We start from the raw sequence: 16,275 nt of genomic DNA, 5'->3' as shown, positions 1-16,275 counted from the left end.
AATTCCGGCGGCCGGCGACACCGGCTACGTGAACTCGACACTGGTCCCGCGGTGTCATAACATTGGTAACAGCCTGTCGCTGGCTATTAAAAGCACGTACAACGTTGGGTGGCAGTTATCACGAGCGTGATACGCGGCCCGTTTGCACACGCCACACCCCGGAACCACGAGGATGAAGGAAGGTAGCAAGCAAGCAAGAGAGCGTCACGGTGACAGCCTGATCTCCCCGTAGTTTTCGAGAGTGCGACGCGATCCTGTCTCTTGGGAACTTGTTTAGCTTCTACTGCTTTTAAAATTGCCGCTCTTTTTCGCCATACGTTGCCCCTTCTGTTTCTCACTGGATCCATCGATCGATCTACAGATCTATTTTAGTTTTTGGAGATCCTTTCGTTTTATCTATTCCTCGTATTCGTTTCGCTTTCGATATCATTTCCCTGTTGTGATATTTTTTCTGCAAAAAATAAACGGTAAACAAGAGATAGAGATCGATGTATTGAGGTAACGTTCGTTGGCTCATACTGTCGTTCGAAGTCAGGCTATAGCAGCGCGTCAAGTGCGCGCCTCCGCGCTGTTTCAGTGTTCCAACTCGTCACTCGTCGCTCGGAACCGTTCGTGCCTTTCCGTGTCGCTCCGCTTTCGCGCTTCCTCCCTCTTTCTCTCTTCGTATTTCCATTCCTCTTTTCTTCCCTCCTAAGCCCCCCCCCCCCAACATCTCCCCCTTCATCACTGTTTTCCTTCGTTTTCGTCTCGTTTTGTCTTCGTTTCGTTTCTCCTCCTGTATTCCCTTCTCCCTAACCCGAGTTGATTCTCCTACGCGTTTCTATACGTCTCTCTCTCTTCCTCCCACTTTTCTCTGCCCCCCCGCCTCTTTCGTTGCTTCTGTCTCCCCTACTTGGTCCCCATACGGAGTCCTACCAATCGTACACCAACGTGGAGAACTCTAGCGATGGAAACGATACCCTCGCAAACTGTATCGATACGCTACCGTGGAAGCCCCTCGCTTTTCCATTAAAGTACAGGAAGTACTTCTCTCCATGATATCCTATTCTCGTTTTTACACATAGATCTCACACTTTCTTCTGTTGAAACCTTGGAATAAATACCCCATACTGCGTGGCGTGTAGGAAAATCATTGTAATAGTCTCTATCGCTTTGAAAGGTGGCTAATTAAATCAAGGTTTAATAATATGTATACAGTATCAGAATAGCGTACTATATGGTTGAGGAAAGCATTCGAAAAGTTTGAAAGAGCTGGGGGACTCAGAAAAATGATGACGAACACCGAGGAATAGATAAGAAAAAGAACCTTCCCCCCTTAGGCATGTCATCTATCTTAAAACTCGGTAAAACTGAAAGATAACATGGAAATCGTAGGTCGACTTCAAGTGTTATTACATTACTCGACAGGCTTGTAATATTAATATTTAAAATATACAGCATACAAATCATCTTAATTAATATCTAACTATACAGTGTATGAGATTATTAAAGATCGAGTATCTAGTTAATGCACCAAACATTTTTATATTTTTTTTCACTTAAGTTGTAACTACTTACAAGTTCCTTAATCTAATTTCAACTTCTTTTCATAAAGAAAAATATGTTTAACTGCCAATGGAATTAATTCCATCGCTAGCTATCGCTACTGTTCCACCCCCGCCTCCCACTTTTTGTTTCTTCCGATACATATCCCTGGTAGAGTCAGGTAGCCCCTTGAACCTCCAACCCCTTTCGTTCCCCCACCTGTGCAGTCACCACCACTTAGGATTCTCTCTGCCTTCGTCATTGCTACGGTTTTTCCATCTCTGTCGTTGGCATCGTCGTTGCAGACGCCACGACGACCACCAGCAGGTAGCCATAGCAATCCTCGCGACAAAAGCCACCACTTTCGATTCGAATTCTTTTCGATGGTTACGGTCGATTGCTCGTATCACTACGAAAGCATACAATTTTTTGATCCCAGCCTTTAGACACCTTTTGTCTCGTCCGAGCTTTTCATCTTTACTCTTTCCAGATTTTTTAAATTTCGCTTTTTATTTTATCTTCTGTACTTTGGGTTCGTCTATTTTTCTTTTCCCCATCAGTTCTAGAACGGATACATTTTTTACTCCGTTCGTAATTAATGAATCTGTTAACTAGAAACTCCTATTTCCTTTAAAAACACGCTAGGCTATTTTATGTTGAAAAAGCTTTTTTACGCCTGTTAAATCTTCAAATTAACAAAGATGAACCAATATCGGTTTCAATTCTCACGCGATACATATAATTTGTAATATGTAAAAAGTATTTATAAATAAAGAAAGAGATTAGTAAACTAATGCCGAGTTAACTTGTCATGTCTGATTAACAGAGACATTTTACATAACAAATTCTTTACTTATAGAATTCAAAAGATTAGAAAGAATTTCTATAGATTTCTTCTAATTAAAATTCAATATTCTCGACACTGTGCATACACGTATGGCTACACGTTGAAAAAAGAAGAGGAATAAAAGTTGGACCAAAGCTCGTGTATACCGCGACCGGTTAACCGGTGAATCAGGCCGCTGGCCGCCGTGGCGCGGCGTGAGCAAATAAAAAGCGACCAGGGCGAGAGACCTCTCCCTTTCACGACATCGATATTTTAATTGTTCCAGCTCGTCAAGGCGACTCGCTTGCATCAGCGATCGTGTGCCATAACACTCAATTAGCTGTGTAACTTTCCTGCGTTCCCCTTCCACGCCTCATCGATTCGCGTTGCGATTTCCCGACGCTCTATTGGTCTCTTCAACAACGTTTCCTTGCATATTTTCTCAAAACGAGAAAAAAGATTTAAACAACATCACGTTAACTTACAAGCTGTTCTATAATTGTTGATAGAATTAATCCATGTACACTCGATTTTCTCTGAAACTTTCCAAACTTCGAATGAACAAACGTTGCTTTGAACTATTGATTATCTTTTTGAGTGAGGAATTATTTTTTTCCTGATTATATAATAATTTACGTTATCAGGCTAGTAAATTCGAAATGAGGTAGAAGGTTAAAGCTACGATGGAGTAGAACGAAGCAACTAATCGCAGTTCGAATTCGAATTCGAAAAGCGTGGCTCACGATAGATACGGATATTTGAAACGCTGGCTGGAGGGTTCGTTTATTAACGTCGCTGCAACTTGTTGCTGGTCGCGTTGCCGCCTCTGAATAACGCCCTTCTGACCTCTCCGGAAGCTTCCCTGTCCACGGCGCGCTCCTTTCAAGGAAACCGAGACGCCCTTCTGTGGCTCCGTGCTTCCGCATTTGCCAAATCGCTTCTGCCACTCGACGTAATCGCGGTCTGGCTTTCGAAGCTCATCCTTCGACTGTCGGTGTCCTTGACACTGCGTTTCGTGCTTAAGTATACTTCTCGACTAAATTTTAGCACGTTCCTTAACAGGCTACCTTCTTACGAATTCTAGTTCAATTTTAGAATAGTAAAGCTGTTTTTTCCCTTTTCTCCTTTCTTATCTATTAGTCTTTCAGTCTTATTTAGAACCTACTTCTTTGTATCATACTTAGATTATACAACAGTCATCCCATACGAATATGGCAACACCTGTGAAACTTGCTAAATTCTAACGAAAAATTTTACTGTTTAAACGTTTTATACGAGAAATAATAATAGATTCTCCATATCTGTAATTTATATATTTCACTATTTACACAGTACAAATTTTCATTAATATTCATTAATATTACATATAATATAACAATTAGAACCTTCAATATCCGTGTTAAATTTCTATCGTTTTCTTCGTCCCATGTAAGATTAATTTCTGTAAATGATCGTGGAACACCCATGAGATGCGTTAACATCTCAATGCTATGGAGAGGATGGTTACTTGACGATGCAGAGGGATGCATGAAGCAACAGCGATAACGGGGCTGCCGATGAGGGGATGAAATGAAAATACTGGTGTTTTTGATTGTGCATTCGGGGGTGAATGTTGCTTGTTGCTCTTGGGACTCTGCCAATGTGGAGTGTTCGACGAGATTGTGGAAACATCGGGCGAAAGGTGTTCTCGAACTGTTATCTTTTCCAAATGTGAGGTTTTAGCAGATATTGAAAAAGAGATTAATTTTATTACTAGTTATCGCAATACGATCTTCTCTGAACCGATGACGGAATTTGGCGATGTTCCTCGGTTACATCAGCTGTAGCATAAAACGTAAAATAAACGGTTGAACTATGAGATCAGAAGTATGAATCAGTGCGTTGCAAGGTACTAAGTCGCGATTACAGTCATGTTTCAAATATTCTGCACTGTTTCGAAAGTTTTCAGTCATCAAGAATTTACCGATTGTTCAAGATCATCCTGGAATGACCTCAAACCACAGACATTAATCGCTTTCAAATAACAAAAAGATCGTGATCTCTGTGATTTCTGAAATAAGGTCAAAGAAAGGTGCTCTAGAGGTATTTTATTTTCAATTATTTTACGTTTGATATTGCATATAAACAATAATATTGCAAACATTTAATAGTACAAAAATGAAATATATATAGAACCTGGTAAAAAGCGCTTCATTGGAAAATAAAGATCCACTATACAGTATTTATGTATAAGTAAGTACATTCCATCAAAGTTTTAAATCGTCAATAAAGAAAAGGTGGATTTCTTACAATTAACATGACAGTGCCTATATATATGTCGGGTTATCATTAGGATTTAAGGCGCGTAATGATTCTTCGTTTGAATTAGCCATTGTTTTACGAAACAGAGAATATATTTACGCGAGTAAACAAGATTTTACAAAATATTATGAATAATGAGTTTAATAAATGATAAGATTAACAAACGATAAGTTTAACTAATAATTAGATTAAAGAATAATAAGTTTAACGAACAATAAGAAGAACGAATAATATGTCTTACGAATAATAAATTTAACGAATAACGAGATTAACGATTGATAGGTTTTACGAATAATGAATTTAATTAACGCTATTAACAATGTTCCGGGGTTCAAACGAATCCACGATCAACGGGATAACTCTTTACTATGCGTAGAATAATTTTAAACACAAAAATACGATTGCTGAGACACTCGGTAAATTGCTCGATGTATCACTTTCCAAGGCGATCACACGAATGAATATCTGATGAAAATCTTTTTCGCTATACGACTGCATTTGTTTGTTATATGCTCGCTGGAGACATCGAGAAGGTTCCAATCGTTGTTGCTAGGCAATTTCTGTCAAAAGTTTGTTGTATACACTTTGGAAACATCGAGAAAGATCCAAACGCTGTTACTAGGCAGTTTCTGTCTGGAGATTGATTCCTAATACAACGTGTGTCCCATTATATCGACATCTCTAAAGTACAATTCTATGTGATTTCTAGGGAGAACAATACAACCGATCCACACCTTCGTCAGGCAAAACGTTTATCCCATGACCAGTTGTCACCTCGAACCCACTTTCGCTTTCACAAATATCAAACAATTACAAATGACAATTGCTTAATTACAGTTATGATAAAATCTAGGCTGAAGCATTAGACGGCTTCCTTAAAATTGCAAAGGGAAGGCTCCGGTTTTCCTTTCATCTCCGACATATATACCATCACCGTTCCAATAAACTCCACATTATCCATTTGAAACATTATCGTTACTTTGTTCCTTTCACTTTAGCTGTTCCGCTAACTCTCTAATTTAATATACAAAAATTTTTGGAATACGACATTTGAAATTTCCTTCTTCTGCTATTCTCCATCCTATCACATTATTTACACATGTGATCCCGGCAAAACGGCAGTACTCGCGCAAGTGCAATCGTTCTCTCTTGTCAGCGATCCAACCAAAGTGGAACGTCCACAGTACGTTTGGTATGATTCATCGTGATCGTATAACTTGAAATTACATGATCTTTCTCGATTGTGATCGGTTATCGGCGACACACGTGCGTTCCTTCACGTTTCACGCGGTAACCAAGCCACGAAACGACTTCGATACCCCGAAACATGCTCGAGAAACCTATCTAATCGAGCCGCGTTTACGAAGGGCAATCGATTTTTCGTTTAATTTTCGTCGTCGAGTCGCGTGGGCCCCAAGCGATCGATTAATCGTGAGCCATTACGAGTAACGATTCGATGGACAGCCCCAGGAAGATTGAGCGTTAATTATCAACCTCCTCTCGGACGAACATTCAATTATCCTCTCGAGATCGTTGGAATACTTTTTCTTGTATTTTTTAGCCAGAGTCTGTTTGTATAGCGCAATCTACTGTGGTTGGATAATTTGCAGTCTATTTTATGGCGCGATTGGCTTTTTTTCCTTTTTGGTTGGTTAAAGAGATTGCGATAGTATCTGTTTCGATCCACGAATTTTTGTGTTTCAATCTGACTTTAGTTTCGATAAACGAAAAAGTCATTAACGTTTTAAAAAGTTTGTGTATAAAATGTGAATAGAAAATTACACAGATTAACAGGGATCCTCGTATTTCGTCTTTGAATACAGGAAATTCGTTGAGAAACACGATTGGATTGAAAATGACTCGAAGGATGCAGTAGAATTAATGCTTATATAGACAGCCAAAATGTCGTGGTCTAATTTTAATTCAACGAATTAACCAATTTTATCGTGTGACGTGTCATCTTTAAATAGATATTTTTAATACCTACAACTTTTATCCTAAATTTCTTATAATCAGATTATTGGGTTTGTTATTATATGAAAAAACTATCATCGACAACTTTGGAAATTGTTTACAAATTCCGTGCAAGAAATTTCGAATGGCAAATATATAGGATGTGTTCCTGAACATGGTTTCTATAAGTTCGTGCAAAAAGATTTCAAATACCATTTAATGTCGGATTTGATCTTTTTTCAGGCTAATTTGACCGGAGTCATATGTTTTGACTTAAATCTCTAAATTACTTCAACTTAAGAGAAGATATTAGGATATAATACACAGTTTCTTTTCAGTGTACATCATTCGGTGTTCCTTTCTTGCCATTATGCATTTCATGTGATGCTACTTCGTTTTCGAGAAAACGTTGCAAGAAAATAAAACGTAACTACCCGGGAATAATTTACGAAGAGAAAGCTATCGTTGAACTTCGAAGAGGATCCATTCACTGTTATTCGATTAATAAGAAAAATCCGATCTCACGATAAAATAAACATTTGTATCCATAAAAAAAAGAATAAAAACGTGACGAATGGCCCGTAAAACGGTGATACTCGATCAGGTAATATTTTTTTTTTAAATTACCTGTCTCACGGGACAAACGAGATTTATGTAATAATCTAAGCGCAGCACACAGATATACATATATATATAGCATCTTTTTTTCCCCGTTGCTATCACACGATAAATATTTATTCGTAGCACGGTTTAACTTCTGATAACCGAGAGAGGAATCGTCGTAATGTCGCATCGATCATCGTCGTTCCCGGAATCTTCTTCAGGTGGAAACCTCGAGAAACTCGACTAATGGCCGAGATTCGCTACAGACGGTCGCTATTAAATTTACCGTCACAGTTTCGGGTTAATTTATCTCCTGAGGTGCGTTTGTTGCGAGTGAAACTTTGACTTGCAGGGTGAGATGATTTCCAGATGTCAAGGTCACCCGGCCTTTCACCAACAGCATCATGGATTCTTGAATATTTGACATTTTTTTCATTTGTAAATGTTTATCTTTTATCTAATCGTTAGAATGTTTCATTTTAAGTTAAAGATAAAAATAAAACCTCTTTGCCGAGTTGTCGTTGATTTTCGTTAAACGCAAGGAATTTTTCATCGCGTTTGAATAATAACTCTTATCGACTCGTTTAGTGGAAAATACGTGGGTAGTACTATCTTATCTACGAGTCTAGATTAGACAAGAGAAAGGCCCACTCAAGACCCAGAACGGAAATCGTGGCCCAATTATTTCTTCTATGTTCCTTGCTTAATTAACAATAATAATAACAGTCAAGCCCCAAGATACAATTACAGTCTTGTGAAATCTACCATTAAACTTTGATCCAATTACCATACAATATATCTGCATACAATTCCATTAAAAATGAAATCAACGTAATAAAAGCAACGGAGAAAAGTATCTTCCAGCTACATGTAGCAGTATTGTAAAAATCTAAAAGACACTCGATCCTCGTGTCGTTCAATTTTTTATACTTCTCTCGTACTTTGGTTATTCTGTACGTATAATTACTGTTACATAAAAATGACGCAACAGAACGCGAGTAAACGACTCTTAAGAAACGACTTTAAAATAGAATTGCTTGATATAAATACACTATCGTTTACGACTGGACAGCGCATTTTTATACGTTTCTTGGAAATTGAAAAGTGCAAAATCGCGCAACTTGCTCGGAACGCACATAGCATTTATGACATATAGTGCATTAGTTAAATTAGTGCATTAATTATTAAATGATAATGATACTCGATAGGTGAAACTTTCATTACTTCATATTGGTTTTTAAACATTTACACGCATCGCAATTATTCTACGTATTACACGTAACTATAGAAATTATGAAGCAGCAAAGGTCATTGTATCTCGATTTATTAATTCGATAATCAACCAATGCTAGTGGTAATCTGATAATCAAAATGCATCTTGTCAAAAAATAAGCAAGTATCCTGTATACTTGTCACCCATAGTGTACACATTAACCGAGGCTGACGTGCAAAATCTTCGACAATGATCGAAGACACGTAAACACCAGCTCGTCAAATATTAATTAAAATCTCGTTAATCGTAAATACGTTGTTTGGTATCGAGGCAGAAGAATCGCGACTGGATAACTGGATCGAAAATGATAAAGAGAAAACGGTAAAAGAGAAGAAGAGAGAATGATGGCGGTTATCTGGCGTAGAAATTCGAAGGAGGGCGGGAAGTTCGCACAGACCGGTCATAAATAATGTCACCGTTCGTTCTGACTCGATTATTTCGCACGGCGCGGAACTTAATTATCCTAATCACGAAAATTATAGGCAAGAGTTCGCCACGGGTTCCATTACGCCGTGGCCAGCCTCGCAATACTTAATGGCCCCTTCTCGCCAGAAGAAACGCTCGTAAATAACATCGCGTTTTGGATAATGTAGAGTGCCTAATGGAAACACCGGGGTTCGCTTGATTATTTGAACGTTTATACGAACGCGGTCTTCGTAATATTCCTTCGTTTCGGAAATTACACTTCTTGTCGTTCTGATGAGGTAGTAAATATGGTGAAAAGGTAATCGGTACTCGGTCTATAAAGGGGGATTAAGACGAATAAAGAGTAATTTTGCTTTTTAAATTCTTGTAACTGCACGAGTAATCGTGAAGTGATAGTGAACTTTATCCGTGTCAACGGTTGCTTAATTTGTTGTTAGGTTCAAGAATTGTCGATGAGTTATTTAGGACACTCCACGCCGAGACATACGAAGTACAATATAGCGTCTATAACAAGTATTTACATGTCGTTTATTACAGGATTAACATACTAATTAATATTAGATTCCAGTCTATCGAATTTCGTATTATTTAATAATACTGGCTACGAAGATTTGATACTATGAAAATGAAAAAAAAAAAAATGTTTCGCTGGAAAATAAGGATATGCGCAGTAGTTTTTTTTAATAGTAAGGATTTAACCTGAAGCCAATAATTATTTTAGGGTCTTTCGGCTAAAACCAAATTTTAAAAAATTTAATTTAGCTAAATCGATGTTTGTTAAACCAATGGGAAAATAATATTTACGTTTAGAGGTCCTTTGGCCGATCTGTCAGAATATGATATTCACTTAAACGGTGAATATATTAACATCGTGTTTAGTAATTAAAATGCGCATAGTGCGATGGTAAGCGTTTCGGTAGGACCGTGCATGAAGCGCATAAATCTTTCGATCTTTATGTATGGGACGATTGCAAAATCCTCTCATCAGACATACTTATGCACTGAATCACGATTTCATTCCATACTATTCTTCCGACTTGCACTAATGATCCAGTTCACGGCGGGCATGCTGCCAACTGGTTCGTTCTTATTCATCAATCCCTCGAAATTCCTGCCTTTTTTTCCTCTACTCAGCGTTCAATTATTAATTCCTCCTTCTTAATCATCCATTCAGCTTCTTTCCATCATAATAACTTTAATTTCTTTCTTTAATCAATCAATCGTGGACAATAAAATGATTCGTAAAATTCATAAGAACGTGCTTCTTCCTTTCGATACTAATCATTTTTTTTTTTTAAAGAAGTTAAGTAATAACAAAGGTAGATAATCGAGGAATTTTAGAAAATTCTGTATTCTCGATTCGACTAAAAACGACTGAAACTGATTGCACATCGATTCCACAGCATTCGCGATACTTGTAAATGCTAACTAGCATTTTCGTTCACGCGGGCATCTACCACAGGAAGAATTGTTAGCTTCGCGAACGTCCTACCCCCTCGAGCTTTGCCATTCCTTTGAAGCTCTTCGTTCACCCCGATCGCTTCCTCTTTCCTTTTTCCTCTTTTTCACACTTTCCGTTTGTGTAGGTACGTCAACAACGCGGTAGGAAACTGGCCGTGGCAATGATCTGCCAGCGGCTTTTCACCGTTTACGTCTCTTTGCTTACTCCGAAATTAACTATTTTCTATGCTTTAAAATATAGATAGAATGTATTTTTAAACTGTATCGAATATTCATATCTGTTCAATATTGTTCATTGCAAAACCTTAACGAAGAAACGGTAGAGAGAGGAGGAGACGAAAGATGAGATAAAAGGCAGATGGAACGATAGTAAGAAAAAATTAAATTGAAGAGCGAAAACCTATGATGCTACAAATATTATTTTCGAAATTTAGCTTAGAATGTACTACTATTTATTATACAATTTTATTACGGAATGTCCATTTCTACTATATCTGTATTATATTTATTCGTCTTATAGAATATTTATTTATTACGCGTTTATATTTCATTAAATTGGAACTACTCTACTAGCAATATGAAATGAAGAAATTTGTAAAACGTAAAATTGGAATTACAATCGGTTTCCTCCCCGTGTTTTTATTTCATTTTTCCCAACGAATACTGAATTTCCGTTTCACGTTACCCAATTTCGCGACGAACGTACAGATGAAAAAGGAAGGCGGAGAATGGAAACGAAGAAACGAGATGAACGAGAAGCAGGAAGAGAGAAAAGAGACGCAGAGGGTGGAGAGAAGAATTAGCATTTTATTCGTGCCGCGACCGATCGATATTCGTGGGCAGGTTCGTCTTCGTTTTCTGCCGGTTGGAACCTTTGGAGCCGACACATTGTTCGCGAATTCAAGATGGCGTGCACCGACACCTCTGCCGCCGCCGCCACTGCCGCCAACAACGCACCCCTCTTCGTAACCCCCTCCGTTTCGTCGAAGCTAAATTGCATTAGGTCGACGAAAGGAGAGGGAGGAGAGAACCAGGGCCGACGAGGGTAGGTATGAGGTAGAACGAGGAAGGAGGGTGTGTGTGAGCCAGGGGTGTAAAGAGGGAAAAGAGAGGAACCACGAGGGGATGGGTTGATGGCAGAAGACCGCTAATTATTTCACCTAGGATACCCGCTAGGATGATCTTTCTACCTGCCAGCTGAAATCCGTGGATTGCGAATTACCATTGATTTTGGATTAAATCGTTTGGAAACCGGGGGAATGTCTGGCTCGATCGAGGCACGATTGCGATTTCATATCGAATTGTTGGCGCGTAGGGCTTGGAAATCGATTCGTGCGATCGTTCGTTGCACGTTTTTAGCGAATTACTTTCAAAATACTACATATCAGGTTCGATAGATTCGTTCTCGGAGTGAATTCTTCATTTTTAATTTCGCTTTATGTTGCTCTTTGTGTCTTGGTTTATATCGTTTTGCTGGTCGATGTTGTTTCTTCGCGATCGCAGAGAAGATCTCGGAGATCCTTGCGATTTTTATAATTACACAGTGCTGAAAATAATTAGAAACGTGACATTTTGATTTACGTAACGGTTGTGAAGTTAATTTCTGTTGTATATGTATAATTTGTATTTAGAGTATCTGCATATGGAATATAAATTTCTTCGCCGACATTAAGCTGTGCGAGATTATTATTTTTAAAAGCGTGAAGTTCTTATGAAAGCGATACAAGTTGCATAATCTACACGTATCGTGTCGATAATGAATTCCCCGTAGGTGGAGTTCTTCCTGTGTAAAGGTCACTTCCTTCTGTAAACAAAAAGACGCGACCTATTCTTTATAAGCCACAGAGGTACTTCAAACGAGCACAAAGACGGTAAGATCATCAAAGAACATTAATAATAGAGGAAAGGAAAGTACTTCCTCTGGATTTTCCGTTCCCACTTTCCTCTTATAAACGTCCACCTTTTTCATTAACAATGAACATTTATTCATTTTAAAAAGAATAATTAATCTAAGTTAAGAAACTTCTCTACTTTGTAATTCTTCTTTTGCATTCAATTTTTTTTTTTTTTTTTTTAATCTAACTATATCATCATCTTTCCAATTTCTTATATTTACGACATTTCTTACTTCATTTTGATTCTATCTCCTGTGGTTTCTACTTTGTAAAATTTATCTAGATTATTCCTTGTCGTAAGAATAGAATATTACCTTTCTTACCATACCAAGATTTATTAATTCCACGTCGAACGAAACGAATTAACATTAACAATTAACATACAGAATTCCAATCGATTGTACGTTTCAATGTTTCCGTAATAAATGAAACCGATTCCGTGAATTTAGTTTGCAAGCGTTTCGTACGTTTCGATATCTTATACATGGCCTCGATGAACGTTTCAGCAAACGTTATAGTATTCTATGAGTCATTAAAAGTTCCTTCGATAAGATCATCGCTCGTATCGAAATACCCTCCTCTTCGCTTGTAGTTTCCACGGATCTTTGCTTGGCCGTGATAACGAAATTCTCGTTGGAACCTCCTTATTGATCAAACGCAAAACCCTGTCTGTTATTCAGCAACAACATCGAACCGGTCAAGTTTGATTGCTTTTCGCTACAAAATCTATTCCCCCAAACTCGATTCCATTATCATCGAAATATTCTATCTATAACGAATTTAATTTTCTCCTATCCTTAGAAATAAAAAAAAGATATTGTATATTGTACATTCAGTCGATATCGGGGTTTTATTAACGGTAAATAGATTACCTCTCAGAGAGAGCGAGAGAGAGAGAAAGAGAGAGAGAGAGTTTATTTTATATATCGTAAACTGCATCATTCCGAGGTTAATAATCATTTTCCTTATCAATTTAATTTTAATGACGTCGTTAACTCTTTCCACCTACTTTACTACGTACTGATTATTGGACTTTAATTACACGCATTGTAAACTGTACCGTATAAACCGTATGGTTACTATTAATTGGCAATTCAGTATTGTTCATCTGCGTGAAAAGAAATGACAAGAAAAAAAGAAAAAAGGAAAAGAACAAACCCTAAATACACCGTAGATAATTACAATTAGAACGATATACGATGAAAATACAAATAAAAGAATTACGCTTCCATCTGAACAAAAAAAGAGCATCAATCACGGCGAAAGTACTTGCGTACTCGTAGCGTAGCTTAATTGCAAAACTAAAGAATCTAAAAACTATCGTTTTTGTAGTTGTAAAGTTACTCGTATCTAAATCCTCAATTTGCTCCACCTAAATTACTACGATGCACTTGAAGCAAATCAGTCAGCGCGATAATCGACGCGAGTCTCTAAGTATCCACTTGCCAGCGTCGTTACAGCCGTGTAATTTAACATATGGTCGTTCATATAACAACCGTGCAAACAGAGAAAGCTTTAGATTACACTTAACTCGTTGCAATGAAACATCCTAATTTACCGTGCAACGAAATCGCATTTGCAGTGGAATCGCGTACACGTCGTCCCGTCAGAATAATTGATAAGGTGTGTAAAGTTGTTCGACGTCTGTACGACGCGACGTACAGAGGGGAGCGTCTCGACGCGGATGGTCGCGTGTTTCCTATTGGAACGCAGCTCAAGTGCATAGCGCCGCGGCTGATTTATATCGCACCACGTTCGACGAGCTTTTGATATCTTTGTGGCGGCGGGCCGGTATCGATCGAACGAATAGAGCGGTTGCACACGTGTACCGGCACCTGTGCCGACGCAACGTCTTCGTGACAGAACGCAATTCCGCTTTTTCGCTGTTTCAATTTATAGTTGTCGCGCTCGATCGATGCCAACGCGCCGCTTGAAGCCAACGTTACCGCTTGTCTGTCAGCTTCTGATCGTTGCAATTTTCTTCTACGTAACAGACACGGACATTGTTTTGGAATCGTAACTACCGATTCTTTCGATATCGAATAGTCGTACGAAGATATACAGAGCATCTTATTCGAAACTCTACGTTCAATTATCTTCTGAACTATTCCTTATCCTACAGAGAATGTTTCAAGGAAAATTTGCTTTCTTTCCTTCGAAGATGTTCGACGATGGCCACGCGTCTTCTTCGACAGTGTCCCCGAGAATTCTATGTGACAAAGGAAGGTGAGAAGAGAAGGTGGAAGGACGTGGATCGTGTCGTTTCTCGATCAATGATTTTTAATGGAAAGCTGACTTACACTGATCGGTTTCAAAGCTCTCCTTAACCTCCCTCACATTCTCGGTATCGAGTCATTTAAAAAAATTCTCTGCCAGATAATTGCGACGTACGGTTTGGTGGATGACCGCGAATCGTTTCGCCGGAAGTTCCATCGCTGAAAAATGGATCGCGCGTCCGCGTGTAGCTTCTGGGCGCGAAAGAAAGACACAGGCGCGTTTCCATCGTGTATCGACTCGGGATAAATGGCTGTAGATAAATGGGCAAAAAGTAGTGGCAGAGAGTCGCGAGGACGTATCAAACTCTTTTTTAACCACCGAAGTGAAATGCAACGACGGCGGCCAGATTACGCTTGCAGCTGGAACACATTTCAAACATGGCGGTGCAACGCGCACACGCGCTCTCCGTTTCGATCAATACCCTACCAACATAGCACGTTGCTTAATGTCAGTTCTCAAACTCCTCCGTGGCTGTTCTGTGAGCGACGAGAAATTTATTCGGAATTTTATTCCCTTTATTTCAACCTGGAACCTTTGGAGCAAATGTAGAAAAAGGATGATCTATCGGATTGCAGGACGATTTCAACGATGTAAAAGATTTGTCCTTTTAAAGGAAACTTATGTTCCTTAGTTTTGTAATAGATTTTTAAATTGATCAATTTATACTCGTGTTTGTTCGTCTCGATGTATCAGCAGGTACATAAAGTAACTATGCTTGGAATCTAATATTTTCTATATAGAAAAAGAGAAGTGGTTTAATCTTGTTGCGATCTTGGAATTTTTTATATCTCAATCTCGCTTTAATTTCAACCGAGAAAAGGACATTTAATATTTGAACAAGATGACTTTTAATTTCGACCGAGAAACAGAATTTTAACGTTTCAGGTCATTAGCATACAATTAGAATAAAACGAGAAATCAGGCACATCGATAAGGATTCTTTTATATTTTCGTGAAATTTCAGAAATCTTTTAACTATGGGACAGTACAATTCGGTCGAAATTGACCCAAAGTGTGCAGATTATGTCATTTTTTAATATGATGCTATTCTCATATATCGATGAATTAACCATTTTTTTTTTTTTTACAAATTCTCAATTTCGTGTAAGATAGCAAATCTTCGAATTCAAAACGCAACGGTTAACGTTCTATTAAATTATCTTTCTGTAAGAGTAAATAAGATTGTGTATTTCCAAGAACGATACATTTTTATTTATTTCTTTATCTTTTCAACGACTCTTTGATCTAACTTTCTTGTTACTAGAAATATCCTACTATGTTAATTTCGTTAGATCTCTTACTCTTTTACCAGTTCGGCCTCTTTGACTATAAGAAGAGATTTTTTCTCGGTACGTAGTATGTTTTATATCGGCAATAAGGCGATAAAATAGAGGAGAAATATCCTCGCCATAGAAGAGATTGTTTGTGAACGGATTTTATGGCTGGTAGAATTGTCTACTGCATTTTACGAGCCTTAAACAGCACGCGAGCTAGAAGAATCGAGTAGAAGAAACGTTTTGTTTATTTTGCTTCGTATGTATAACGAATTTACGATTAATTAATTTCTTGCAGTAATGAGCTCGTAACTTTCACGTCACGTTGTTAAAAAATATTAGAACGACAAAATACTCAGGAGGGATTTTTCAAATTATATCGTGAAGATGTAAAAATATCGAATAATAAATAAAATTGTAAATTTATTTTTCGTAGAATTTCTATAATTGTCGTTCAAGAAA

The 16,275-nt window shown here is 38.0% G+C and overlaps 1 protein-coding gene across 5 annotated transcripts in view; it reads right to left on the bottom strand.

Annotated features, from left to right (window-relative positions):
* Window positions 1-16,275, bottom strand: part of LOC117232268 (DNA N6-methyl adenine demethylase) — a 146,246-nt gene that overhangs the window by 50,619 nt on the left and 79,352 nt on the right. The window lies entirely within an intron of this gene.

Source organism: Bombus vosnesenskii, unplaced genomic scaffold (assembly GCF_011952255.1).
Source record: "Bombus vosnesenskii isolate JDL3184/JDL3185 unplaced genomic scaffold, Bvos_JDL3184-5_v1.1 scf7180000013285, whole genome shotgun sequence".
NCBI classification, from domain to species: Eukaryota; Metazoa; Arthropoda; class Insecta; order Hymenoptera; family Apidae; genus Bombus; species Bombus vosnesenskii.
This window is presented reverse-complemented; position numbering and strand designations above follow the sequence as displayed.